The sequence below is a fragment of the Haplochromis burtoni genome, unplaced genomic scaffold (assembly GCF_018398535.1).
Source record: "Haplochromis burtoni strain Fernald_Lab_line unplaced genomic scaffold, NCSU_Asbu1 Contig_134, whole genome shotgun sequence".
Lineage (NCBI taxonomy): Eukaryota > Metazoa > Chordata > Actinopteri > Cichliformes > Cichlidae > Haplochromis > Haplochromis burtoni.
In genome coordinates, this window is record NW_024582495.1 from 473326 (window position 1) to 478689 (window position 5364).

A 5364-nucleotide genomic window follows, 5' to 3' on the forward strand; every position below is an offset into this window, starting at 1 on the left:
CAGTGCATAAACGAACGTCAGCAAACCTCAATAAACTGAAGCAATGCTGCCAGGCTTCCTCCACAACAATGTGAGAGACCAATCATTTTAGAACTTGCTAAGGACCAGCTGATTTATTTATTTTTTTTACCTTATCCTGATAAAACAGGGGGGGAAAACCCTTAAAACCTTTTTTTCTTTTTCACATAACTGTAAGTTGCTTTTGCTTTTGTATTAACTGATTATTGATAAAATACAGGAAAAACAATTTGTCTTGCCCTTTTGTTATAGCCTTATGAGCCACATTGTGACAGAAGGTAATAAACAAAATAGGGATTAGGATTAAAAACTGCATTTAATGAGAATTTTTACTGCTTAAAGACTGAAAAAAGGCTGTCAGTAAAATAGTCAGGTGACACCACTTGGTGTCTGGTAGAGTAGGACGTTCACATCATTACCATGATGCATTGTTTTTCCAAAATGTCCATTATAGCTCAGTCAATGAAAAGTTGATCTGGTGCTACCATGATCATAGTTTATTCGGTATTGCCTTTTTAGACTTTTAGACTGTAACTGATTGAGTTTTTGGAGGTTGTTTAAGGTGGAAGTTTTGTCCAGAGGTTAATTTCTGTGTCTGATTTTTTGTTGCAATAAATATAAATCAAGTAAAAGGCATTAAGCTAAGGCAGTGTGCCCATGCCGTGTTTTCCGTGGAGCAACAAAATGCTCCTAGTAGCATGTCTTGCCACTTGAGAGGCAACTTAATACTTACTTGTGTTGTTATTTTGAGACTTTTTTCTATATTAATTTTTATTTCATTGGTCACAGGGACATAAAAAGTCCATGTCTAGGATCACCTGTCAAATTTGATTTAAAGAAGGCATAAAAAGGTCTGCTATAAAGCACATTTTTTCCACCTTAAAATACTCCCAGCACCACCTTTGCAGTTACATATTTCTCCCACAGATTTAAATTCATGATTCTTTGAGTGCCATGGCTCTCTACTATAAAATCTATGTAAAACGCTCTTAAAATGCGAAATATTGTTTTAGTAAGTGAAAACAAGAAATTACCCCTGAAGGGCTTTTTATGAAGGTCTTTGTTGCACCATCTGTGGTGAGCTGTATCCCACAGTGGGGTCACGGGGTCAGGGTAGGCTTTGTTTGTCTTGCAACCTCACGGCTAGCCCATCCTCCCAAAGTCGGGGATTATCGCAGTGGAGAGAAGGAAATCACGGCATTTTCACTTTTCTTTATGTGGTTAATGTCTTAGCAATGTGTTAAATGAGAAGAATGATAAAATGTGAGTTAAAGATGAGCTCATTTGGAGATTTCTTTGTGTATTCACTGTTTGCTGGGTCAAAACAAAGGAAGAGTGTTGATTATAACCGTTCCCACAAAAGGAGCAAAAAGTACCACAAACCCAACAAAAACTACTCAAATATTTCATGGGATGCATGATCAGAGGCGATAGATTTGCTAATCTGATCTAAGAGAAGCATGCTAACAGCAGCTCTTACCTAAATAACATTCCAACATTTCTGTTTCTTCACACTGTTCCAGCTAATTTATTTTGGCCCTCAAAAGGAAAAAATGTCCCTGCTGCAACTGTTTCGTGACAAGAGTAATTGTAAAAAAGCAAAACAGCACATGTGGAAAAAAGAAGTGGTGTAGGAACAGAAGAAGAGAGGGATTGGTTATCGCTTTCAGCATAGGTTTTAATTTTTGAAAAGTATCTTTTACCCCATGAAAACGCTCAGAGGTCAGAGACATGTTCCCTGACTTATTCTATTTTTTGTCTGAATAAAAAAAGGAAACTTCAGAATCCTGATCTGTTCGCTTTTCTTCATTGCAGCCATCACATACTCCCTTAAAGGCTTATAGACACAGCCTCACTCATTCATGTGTACACTTACACATGCAGACACACACACATGCACAAAAACATGAACACACACCAAATGTACCGCCTTTGATTAGATTGCATATACATCTTATTTTAATTTACACTGAACTTTGACTGTACTTGAGATTGTTCATATATTTTTGCATTTAAGAAAATGTTTCCTTAAATAAAATAACATTTTAATATGACATGTAAATGCAATCACAAAGTTTAGTTGTTTTTTATTTTAGTGTTGCTGTATGAAGAAAAACTTTAAAACACTTCAATTTCTAACATTTCTAAAATTCACATTTAATTTTCACTGGAAAACACAGCCAATGTTTATCTTCAGTCTATACATTGTACCCATATTCACACATATACGGAACATCATATCATATTAATGTCATTAATCATGCATATAGATTATTTTAGGGTGTTAAATAATTATCTTATATTTATTTTATTGCTTTAAAACACCTTTTACATTTACAAACATCATTATGTCCATAATCCTGTCATAGTAATGTTCAAATCTGTGACAAACTAGTTAAACTGCTGGACTGAATGATTTGAAGTCTTTGAACCCTGAAAAAAAAAATCTAAATTCAGTCAGTAATAGCTGTGGATCAAAGTGAATTTATCTCTTGGTTTATCCTACAGTAAAACATTTCTGCCCAATCAGTGCCAAAGATTACTGGAGCTGTTATGGCATATGGCAGCCCAGCACCTTACTAAAGCTTATTCACTGTAGCTATGAGTTTCAGACATTACCAGTGCATTAAAGGGTCTTTAACCTGACTAATACAAAATCTGTAATGTAAGATTTGTCCCATGTGAGAAGAGTGCAGATCATTGTTTGGAGAATTCAGAGCAAGCGAATGGGTGTCTTGTTTGGTCTGCTCTCTGTTTAACCCAGGCTGTACCCTAGCAGACTATTTAATGTAGTGAAAAAACATCTGAAGTAGATTATGTGTTGCTGCATGCTACATGTGAGGAAGGGCAGGACCTACTTGGAGTTAATGCCAAAACGAGCTAAGACTAAAATCAATAAGAATAACTTTAATCATCCCAGAAGGAAATTCATAAAGTTTTAGCTCCTCCCTTAAGCCAGCATTGCTCTGACTGTCTGGGATGAGCATATTAGGGATCTCGCTGATATCATGCAAAGTTAGAAGTAAAAAAAAAAAACGTTCTTAGAGGAGTCTGAAGTGTGAGCTTTTGGCTCATACCGATTATTTATATTCATAAGAGAAAAAAATATCACTTGTTAAATGATCCGGTTTTACAAAACAAAACAACAATATACAGCACCATATTTGGTAAAACAACACAAAGCAACAACAAATAAAACACGGAGCAAGTCATATGAGTACAAACACCTCGCACAAACTGTGAAGCACAGTGATTTGGGCTTGTTTTGGGCACCTTGCAGCCACTGAGTGGCCCGTGAACACCTCTGTGGACCGAAGTATTGTGGAATCAGATATAAGGTTGTCTGCCTGACACCTGAAGCTTGGCTCAAACTGGGCTCGGGGGTAAATCTGTAACACAATGGCTGAAAAGAAAAAGAGTCAAGGTGTCAAAGTCCAAACCCTAACCCGACTGAAATGCAGTGGTGGGACCTTAAGATCAATACCTGCAAACCTCAGTGAACTGAAACAGCTGTAACAAAGTGGGAGACTGATAAAGTCATACAGAAAACAATTAGCTCAAGCATTGTTTTTTTTTTTTTTTTGCCTTAGTTATTGTTAGAAAAATAACGGCATGGTGTAATGTATCTTATGTAGGTTAAACAATTTGAAGACTTCCAGATGACCAGATATTTTTTTAAATTTTGTCTTGATATGAAGAAACCCAGAATTAAAAAAACGGTACACTTTCTTTTTCACATGACTCTACTATGCCACCTACATGATTTCAGATTTTGTCCATGAGCAGCCACCATCATAATCATATGCAGAAAAAAACAAGCAAGCTTATTGGTTGACTTTAAGCTAATTTATATTGTTTTTTTTTAACTGCAGTTTGTTAGCATCTGTAGTTAAATAGTTGAATTTCAATGTGAAAAACACAGTAGGTAAAGGAACTTCAGACACCATATTGTGACGATTTGCTCCGCAGAAATGGACTCCTGCTGTTTCGTGAATAAAATAGCAATACCGACAGAGCGCATGAACTATTACATGCAATCAACAGTCATTACAATAATAATCACTTAATATCAACATGTTTCAGGGGGGATGCTCAAAAGATCTCTCAGAAGAATGTGGGCAGAGAAGAGGGAGTAACAAGTGGTCTGAGAACGAGGAGGAAAAATCTGAAAAGGGGAAGAAAACAGAGACAAAGGTCAGCGGGAGCATTTAGGGGATAAGGCTTAAAAGGACAGAGCCTGACAGGTGCAATCAGATGTGCCACACAGCCGTTGTAAAGTGGATGTCAGTGGAGCTACAGGGGGCCGCCGTAAGCATGTCACAGCCAATCAAGAGGGCTGAATAAGAGCTGTGGAGTGTCTGGGCAACAGGGAGTGTTTGTGCCTCTCCACACTGAGCCTATTACAGCTGAGAGGTATCAGCGTGATCAAGGAACCAAATCCAGGTGGTGCTGATGGATCCCACACATGTTAGAGGGCAGTGGTTGAGTGCCTCGGCCACATGAAAATCGAGGTTTTTGACTGTTCAGATCACGCTTCGGGGGCTTTGCTGTGATGACTGTTGGCTTTTTGACACTCTGTGCTTGTTTATGGCTCGACTTGCAGACTTTGAAGCCACTTTGTTCGTGCCTGTCAATTTAGTAAGCAGATGTTGTGTCACAGATAAAGCTTTAGTTTATGAGCAGTGGTTAGGTCATGCACACAATGTGGCTTTGTGAGGTGATAACAGGCTTCCTCTGGGGCCCCTCGCAGCAGACAGGGAAGTCGCCTGAAAGGGAGGGACAGCGGGTACATAGCTTAAAGACTGTTGTGTAAAAGGGAGCAAGTCATAAATACACAGTTAACTTTTACTTCCTATTAACTGCCACATTTAACCTTTGGGTGGGGCCACTTGGGGGCAGCAGAAACAAGAAAAGATTAATAACTCCAGAACAAACTCTTCTTTTAATCTGTTTTTGGTCTCAACCACCCCCTGATGAAATATCTGGCTCTTTAGCTGCTATGGGTGGTAGCATGTTGTAATGTGGTGGCCTGTGTGTAAAAATGGATGTTCTTCCTAAACATTATTTATGCAGTGGCTTTGTTTACCCTCATTTAATGCTAACAGCCTGCATTCAGTCCCATCCTGATTGATCTACTGACAAAATTACAAAGAAACATTAAAAGCCCACTGTAATTGTCCAAAAACGTATGGGTCTATCTGGAAAAGACAATAAGTTTTGGTGCAGAACAAGAGTTTTCAATTCTCTGTTAGCCTGTTATTGATTATAGCTGTTTAAACACGAACACACACACACACACACACACACACACACACACACACACACACACACACACACACACACACA